The sequence below is a fragment of the Chrysochloris asiatica genome, unplaced genomic scaffold (assembly GCF_000296735.1).
Source record: "Chrysochloris asiatica unplaced genomic scaffold, ChrAsi1.0 scaffold00017, whole genome shotgun sequence".
Taxonomy (NCBI): Eukaryota; Metazoa; Chordata; class Mammalia; order Afrosoricida; family Chrysochloridae; genus Chrysochloris; species Chrysochloris asiatica.
In genome coordinates, this window is record NW_006408535.1 from 4,783,400 (window position 1) to 4,792,757 (window position 9,358).

The following is a 9,358-nucleotide window of genomic DNA, read 5'->3' on the forward strand; positions in this document are numbered from 1 at the left end:
ATGTCAATAAACATACTGTTTTGTCCCAGTAATATTTTTTTCATACAAGATTTTCTCTCTGAAGAAAGAAGTATATTGATTTCGTTTTTTTGTATGAGCTCCCTATTCTATCTCAGGCTAAGCACATTGAGTACCATTGCATTAACAGTTTACTGACCAAGGATTTAAAGAAAAATGATGATGAAATATTGAGAGAATTGAAGGATAGGAACTCAATAAGGTCAGGGGTATGTATAAGAACACTACATTTTCCAATTGTGAAACAGGAAATTTAAAAGCATATAACATATATGAATCAAAAGCATCATTATAATTATTATGACATATTGAAGTTATTTTTTTTAATATTGGTAAAATAAATGCTAACATCATTTGCATTCACAAACAATATGGTTAGTAGGTTGGGTTTAAACAAAGCAAATAATTTCCAGTTTTATTATAAGTTATTTAGTACTGCTGTTGTTAAGTGCCATGGAGTTGATGCCAACTCATAGCGACCCTGTATAGAGTTTCCAAGGAGTTTGAACCAACCACTTTGCAATTCAAGCCAACCTCGCAGTCCAGCACATTAACCACAGCCCTCCATTTATTTATATGATATAATTAAAAGTATTTCTTAATAACAGAGTTTATAAAAGTTGGAAACATTATTAAGTGTTTTTAACCAAGACGTTCATACATACTGAGAACTTATTATGTTGTCAGAGGTCTGAACACTTTAACAAGTACAAGAAAATAGTTAAACCATATGTAGGAATTTTACAAAATGACAAAAGAACTATAATAATAAAGTATTAGTGAAATTAGAAAATTAGAGCACATGATAAATATTAAAGAAAGGAAAAAAGATGGAATGGAGAGGGAGAAGAAAAATGATATATTAAGATAAAAAAGGATATGAATAAAAGAATCTCTGGTGAACAGTGCTTAAAAAGCTCCACCACTAATTGAAAGTTCAACAGTTGGAACACAACCCACTCCACAGGAGAGAAATGTGGTCGTCGGTATCCATAAAGATTGTTGTTACTGTTGTGCCATGAAGTGTGTTCCAAGTCACAGCAACTGTGAACGGAATTTCCTTCAGAGGAGCTAACCTGGTGTGGCACTGAGGGCTAATTTACTGGGTTCCAAGGTGGGTTTGAACTAAATCAGAGATTCCAGCTCACCACCTGCTTGTTGCATTAAGGATGGAACTGACTTGATGGCACTTAACAATAACAACAATAACATCTGTCCTACAAGGTCACTATAAGAAGAACTCAACTAGATGGCAAGGAGTTTGGTTTATAGTTTAATGAAAAAAAAAAAAGCATCATTAACTTAAAAAAACACACAAAGAGATATAATATAGAAAACATATTATTGCAATTGTGAATAATATAGTAAGATAGTTGAATTAAGAGTTAAGCACATTGTATAAATGCAATATTTTGTCCATAAGTAAATAAGAATTTCTGAAATAACTTACTTTGAACAATGTAAGCTTGTAGTTACAATTTTATGACTACTGTCACTAATATAACAAATAAATAACTTACTATATTTATTTTTAGAATCTAGATCTAACAAGAAGGGGAAGAAAAGACAGTAAACATGTGACTAGATTTCAAAACTCCTGGGGACAAAGAGCTGTACATGACTTTCTAAACACCCAACCTAAAATAATAACTTCAGTCTCCTGCTGAATGCTGACTCAGTTAATTAAGGTAGGTAGAACAGACTGCTGTAATTGAATTACAATCTTTTCTAAGAGCAGTTGTTGCCTTACTCTCTATTTTTCATTGACCCTTTTATGAATTCTACTGCTAAATCAATTCTAATCACTACACCAACTGGAAAAATTCCACTTTCTACTGCCAGGTCAATTATAGCCACACAATCAATAGCTGGTACTTTAGTCTTTTTGATTATAAAAATGTTGTATAAGAAGTGGAAGCTAACTAAAACAGAAAGTGAAAAATAATTATACTTCTTTATCAAAAGAAAAATTAATGTATAATAAATCTAAACATTGGATATAAACTTTAGGAATAAAAATAATCTGTACTGAAGTAATAATATTTTTCAAATTAATGATTTAATCTATTACAGTTTACCCCTGGGGAATTCTTTGACAATTTGTAATGATCTCTTGTTACTGTTCTGTACATCAGACTGAAACTTTCTCAATGACTGGATTTCAAATTGAGTCTGGGGCTTGTTGTCATATTCCATAATCTTCACTTCTATTTCATTATTTCTTTGAGATCTTTCCAAGAATTTTCTGATTTAAAGGTCACCTCATCTTTTATTTCTCATCCGATCACAAGCTAACTTCTAGGATGTATTCCCACTATTCTCAAGAGTTTTAAAACACAATTGATTGTTTCAATTTCTCTTAAATTTTGTTATTCCAAATGATTGTAGATACTATTTTCAATCAGTAATTGTATTAAATGTCTTCTATCTCTATAATATGAAGGCACTATTTTTTATGGTGCAATTATAATTCAGAACATTTGAAAGTATAAAATTTTCAACATAACAAATTTAAAATACTCTCTATGATCTAAGCAGCTGACTTCTGTGTTTTCCTCTCTCTGTTATTGATAATTATGTTCAGTCTCACAGTAATTTTCATTTCATCACTACCTCCCTAAGTAGTTTGATTCTTATGGTAGTCAGAAACCAGTAATCTGCATTATTACATTGATAAGTGTCAGGTAAAAGGGCAACTCACCATGATCTCTGTTCCCTTGGTACCCAACACTAGCTAGAATACAATGTAAACACTTATCTTAGTTAACTAGTGCTGCTATAACAGAAATAACAAAAGTGGATTGCTTTAATAAGGAGAAATTTATTCTCTTACAGGTTAGGAGGCTAGAAGTCTGAATTCATAATGCTGACTCTTTCAGGCCCAGCATTCTTTAGAGATCTCTATGTATCTTGCCATCAATATTTCCCTGGATCTAAAAGTTCCACACTTGGCTCTTCATTCTTGGTTGTAGAAGTTCCCACTCAGCTCAGTTTGCCTATCTAATATCATTTATATCTCAAAAGAGATTAAATCAAGATGCACCCTGATCCTGTAGATTGCATCCAACCTCATTAACACCAGATGAGTGAGGATTTAAAATACATATGATAATTATATCACATTAGAACTGATCACATCAGATCACATCATGGGAGATTACATGATATTAAGTGTCATCTGGAGATAATTACTGTTACTACATCTTAACTACTAAACCACTGGGTAATCATAACCAGCTAAGTTGACATAAAACCATTACTATCACAACACTCCACCACTCATCAGTCACTTTGTGTACTGTGGTGGTCTGTGTTGCTGTAATGCTGGAACTGTGCTACCAGTATTTTAAATACCAGCAGGTTCACCCATGGTAGACAAGTTTCTGCTGAGCTTCCACACTAAGACAGACAAGGAAAAAAGAAAGGCAAGCTTCTTTTGAATATGTAGCTGCTGAAAATCTTATGAGTAGCAGAGGAACACTGTTAGATAAAACCAGAATATTGACTACTGAAACATTATGAACAACACAAGAATATTGTCAGATATACTGCCAGAAGATGAACCCCTCAGATTGAAAGGCGTTTAAATAGAACACACTGGGAAGAGCTGCCTCTTCAAAGTAGAGTTGACATTGATGACGCAAATGGAGTAAAACATTCCGGACCTTCATTTGCTGATGGGGCATAACTCAAAATAAGGAAAAACAGCTGTAAAAATATCTTAATAATCAGAACTTGGATTGTACAAAGTATGAATCTAGGAAAATTGAAAGTTTTCAAAAATGAAATTGAAAACATAAAAATCTATAACCTATGCATTAGTGAGTTGAAAAAATATTGAAACGGACTGGTATTTGTCATTTTTAATCTAATAATCATATGGCTTATGATACCAAGAAAGACAAACCCAAGAGGAATGGTGTTGCATACATAGTTAAAAGAGCTTTTCAAGATTTATCTTGAAGTATAATGCTGCCTGTGATAGGATAATATCCACATGCCTAGAAGGCACACCAGTTAATATCACTATTATTCAAATTTATACACCAACCACTAAAGTCAGTGTTGATTAAATTGAAGAATTCTGCCACCTTCTTCAGGCTGAAATTGATCAAACATACAATTACAGTGTATTGGTAGTTACTGGGGATTGGAAAGCAAAGTTTAGAAACAAAGAGGGAAGGATTGACAACTGGAAAATATGGCCTTAGTGATAGAAAAAGTGTTGGAAATCGCATGATAGAATTTCACACAACTCATGATTTCTTCTTTGGAAAAACCTTTGTTAAGCAACATAAAAGATGACTATACACATAGACTTCACCAGAGTAATATACAGAAATCAAATCGACTATATTTGTGGAAAGAGAAAGTTAAAAATCTCCATATCATCAGCCAAAACAAAGAGTGGGAGAATAGACCATTAATTTCTTATAAGCAAGTTCAGTTTGAATCTGAAGGAAAGTAAAACAAGTTCATGAAAGCCAAAATATAACCTTTAGCATATCCCACATGAATTTAAGATCATCTCAAGAACAAACTGATGCATTAGAAACTAATGACCAAAGCCTAGTAGAGTGGTGGGATGACTCCAAAAACATCACATAGGAACAAAGTAAAAAGACATTAAGAAGACAAAGGAAAATGGAAAAGACTAAAATGGATGTCAAGAGATTCTGAAACTTGTTCTCCCGAGTAGAAATGCTAAAGTAAATGGAAGAAATGAGTTTTGAGAGGTCAACAGAAAATTTAAAAAAAAACAAAAACAGATCAACAGGACAAAGGCAAATATTTTAATGAAATGTGCAGAGAACTGGAGTTAGAAAGCCAAAAAAGTAAGAACACACTCAGCATTTCTCAAGCTGAGGAAACTGAATAAAAACTTCAAGACTCAACTTGTAATATTGACAACTTGTTGTTGTTGTTGTTGTTGTTGTTGTTAGGTGCCATCGAGTTGGTACCGACTCATAACTACCTTAGGCAAAATATTGAGTGATGCAGAAAACATAAAAAGAAGATGTAAGGAGCACATAGAGTCACTGTGCCAAAAAGAAATGGTCAGTGTTCAACCACATCAGGAGGTAGCATATGATCAAGACCCAATGTTACTGAAGTAGAAGTCAAAGGTGCACTGAAGTCATTGGTAAAGAACAAGGCTCTGGGAACTGAAGGAATGCAAATTGAAATTTTTCAACGAACTGAAACAGCACTGGAGGCACTCACTTATCTATGCTAACAAATTTGGATGACAGCTGCCTGGCTAACTGATTGGAAGAGATTTATATTTGTACTCATTCCAAAGACTGGTAACCCAATGGAATGAGGAAATCATAGGCCAATATGATTACTATCATACGAAAGTAAAATTCTGAAAATGATAATTGAAAATTACTGCAACAGTACATTGACAGGGAACTGCCAGAGATTCAAGTCAGATTCAGACAAGGATGTGGAATGAGCGTATCACTGGAGACATCAGATGGATCTTGGCTGAAAGCAGAGAATACCAGAAATATGTTTACCTGTGCTTCACTTACTATGCAAAGGCCTTCAACTGTGTGGATAATGAGAAGATATGGACAGCATTGCAGAGAATTGGTATTCTAGAACGCTTAATTGTGTTCATAAGGAACCCGTATGTAGACCAAGAGCCAGTTAGCTGTTAGATCGAATAAGTGAGCACTGAATTGTTTAAAATCAGGAAAGGTGTGCATCATGGTTTTATTCTTGCACCATACTTTTTCAAGCTGTATACTGATCATATAATCTGAGAAGCTGGATTATATGAAGAAGAATATGGCAGCAGGATTGGGGTAAGGTTCATTAACCACTTGCAATATGCAGATGGTACAACCTTGCTCACTGAAATTTAAAAAAAAAGGAATTACTATACTTGCTGATGAGGATCAAAGTATGGGTTTATAAAGAAATATAAAGAAAAGAAAAATCCTCACCACTGGACTAATAAATAACATCATAAAAAATGGAGAAAAGATTGAAGCTGTCAAAGACTTCATTTTGCTTGGAACCACTATCAATACTCATGGAAGTAGCAGTCAAGAAATCAAATGACGTATTGCATTAGGCAAATCTGCTGAATATGACCTCTTTCAGATGAGTCAGTACTGACTCCATGGCACCTAACAACAACAAAGTGTTCAAGAGTAAAGATATCAGTTGAGGTCTAAGGTGCACCTGACCCAAGCCATGGTATTTTGAATAGCTTCATATGCAAGTGAAAGTTGGACAATGAATAAGGAAGACCACAAAAGAATTGATGCATTTGTATTATGGTGTTCGAGAGAAATATTAAAAATGCCATGGATTGCCAGGGACTGCTGTAGTTAAAGTACCCAGGAACAAGAAAATCTGTGTTGGAAATACAACTGGGATGTCCCTTAGAAACTAGGATGGAGAGACTTCATCTCTCATACTTCAGACATATTATCAGAAGGGCCAGTCCCTCGAGAAGAACATCTTTCCAGGTAAAGTGGAGGGTCATCAGAAAAAGAGGAAGGCCTGAATGAGATGGATTGGCATAGTGGCAGTAGCAATGGTCTCAAACATAACAATAATTATGAAGATGGTGCAAAACAAGGCAGTGCTTCACCATGTTGTGTATAATGTCACTATGAGTCCAAAATCACTCAAAGTCCCCTAACAACAACCTTCACAACACTTATGCAACAAACAAGACATTCTTTGTGGTGTATCTTAAACCACCAGCTAATGCTGGCCAGCATTATAGGAATTGGTGAGTTTCAGAGGCAAACTGAATGAGTGAAATCTTGTGACTATGCTTTGGTTTAAGCCTTCATTAGAATGCTACCAGGAAATACTTTACCATTTAACGTTGTTAGTGAATTTAGTATGTGTGTTCCTCTAGTTTCTACTTGATGCATTCATATTACAGTATCAGTTTGTGACTAGTATATTGTAAAGTAGTATGTGTAAACATAGAGGTCTTAAAGCTTCTCTTTCTGGCATTTTGTCAAAAGTTATTCTATAATATTTTATTTAGCTGTGTGGCATTATAGGATAAGCTGTCAACCTCAGGGTTGATTTGAACCACAAAGTTGGTAGTTCAAAGTCACCAGCTGCTCTTCGGAAACCCTATACAGAGTCACTATGAGTTGGGATTGACTCAACTGCACTTAACAACAACAGCAACAACTTATCTAGCTACAATATTAGTACAAACAGACGTATGTTAATCAATGTTCAGTGCAATACTATTCACCATAGCCAAAAGATGGAAGCAATCTGATTTTCTATCAACAGATCAATGAATAAACAAAACGTGGTATGTACAATGCACATACTGACAATGGATTACTACTCAGCCATAAAGAATATTAAAAAATGAAATACTGTATTAATTCAAAAGAATAACAAAAGTCTGCCAGAAGTCTAGGCAACTACTGGCCTCTCCCAGCAGGACCTCCCCTGAGATATCCACCACGGCACTGGAGCATCAGCAAGACCCTGAAGGGAAGGGCATCAAATTATCAGTAGACATCAAGCCGTTTGTTCCCAAATTTACTGGGCTAAATGTGATGTGACCAGAGTCCTCATAAGTAGGTGTCTTCACTAGCTGCACAGCTACATATCATCCATTTGTTCAGGAACTGCCAGTTACTAAGCATATAATATATATAGAAGATATGGCCTTTGGATTCTCAACTTTACCAGTTGTGTGTATGTTCTGATATAACTATTCATCCTTACATCTATTCTCTTTATACCCTTGAGTCCACAGAGATTGTTTACTCAGTGCCTGGCTCCCAGTCTGAATATAACCAACACAGTTGTTAACAAGGTTTGCACAATGGTAAACCCTGAAGTGAGCAAAAGTGCAATCTTCCTCAACAAACAAAAGTGTTGTCTAAGGAAAAAAAGACATATGGTGAACGAAAGTTTTAGAGTAGAAGGTCTGGTGGAACTGTATCAGCTGATATAATATCAGATAAGGTTCCTATCATATTCATGCAGGTAATCACTTGAAACCAGGTGTCTATCCTAAATGAACAGAGAGGAAATTCAGAATAATTGAATAAAGTGGTGGATTCACCTCTGAACCTGAGTTTGTATATAACAGGTTGGACTCCCTGAACTTCAGGGTACAGAGACTAATGGTATATTAGAAATCTCAAAGCAACCCAAATGGAGCCATTTGCACTATGCTATAACCAACATTTCTTTCCTAAGAGAAATAAAATCACCCACTGTATTATCAGAGGGTGAAACAGTGGTCAAAATTAAAGCCCAGCTGAATCTGTAGCTGATAATGCTGCTAACGATTCCTCTTCATGAACAAGAGAGAAATATATTGTTCATCCTATTAAAAGTCCAGAGCATTATGAAATTGTGGCAGTGTTAAGTAAAATAAAGTCTCAAGAAAGAATAAGAAAAAGAAGCATCTATGTCAAAATACAAAGTCTTGACAGTTCAAGAGCCACCAAAGAAAAGTTGAAGCGTTTCCAATCTGACAGTTGCATCTGAGAGAAGATACAGAGCAGAATTAACAGAATTTCTATCTAAACAAAATCACGTTGAAATTTTTAAAATAGTGGAATGAAGAGCAAAATTATAGTTCAGCTGTACTTATCAGAATGCTCAGGCACTAGAGAATAAACAGCTCTCCTAGAATGTAAAGCAGCCCTCAAAACCTGTGGGTTTCTGAGTGGATGTGGTGCCACTTCTACCCAAAGAAGCAAGTCGGAGATGAAGAACCACCACTTGAGCCAGGTGCAGACCTCTTAGACTCTAGTGCCCTGCTGAGGAAGAAAAGGAAGCAAAGAAAGAGTCCCAAAGCCAAAAAGCTAACCTCCCTGAAGATATTTTGAAGGGACAGCAAGTGAGAAAGCAGCAGCAGAAGAAAATGTAGCAAGATGTAGAAGCAATGGTGATAAGCAATTTGCCCAGCAGCCTAACCTTTCAGCTCCAGGGGAAACTGAAGAACTAATCACCTCCATTCTTGTAGATGAAAGCAGATCAGAAGAACTGCTTACAAATGAACCACAGAGTGACACAGAAACCTGAAATCTTGGTCTCAACTCCAGCACTTCCCGAAGATCCACAGCTGAAAGTTCATGGATTACTGCAGCCAGACATTTAGTAAAGAAGTCGATGCTTGTGTCATGGATCTTCTTAAAAAGCTGGTACATCTCCAAAATGGTATACCCCAGAAAGATCCAGTCAAAGCTAAGACAAAATGCCAATTGTGTTGGGGATGACAGAAGTTCTCAAACAACTAAAATGGTAAAGGTTGAAATGCATTATTTCTCCCAACTGTGAGAAGACACAGTACAAAGGTGGGCTGGATGACACTTCGCACACC

General features: G+C 35.5%; 1 pseudogene; it reads left to right on the forward strand.

Annotated features, from left to right (window-relative positions):
- Nucleotides 1-5,814: 5,814 nt before the first annotated feature.
- On the forward strand, nucleotides 5,815-8,045 carry LOC102816812 (annotated as a pseudogene).
- The last annotated feature ends 1,313 nt before the right edge of the window (nucleotides 8,046-9,358 follow it).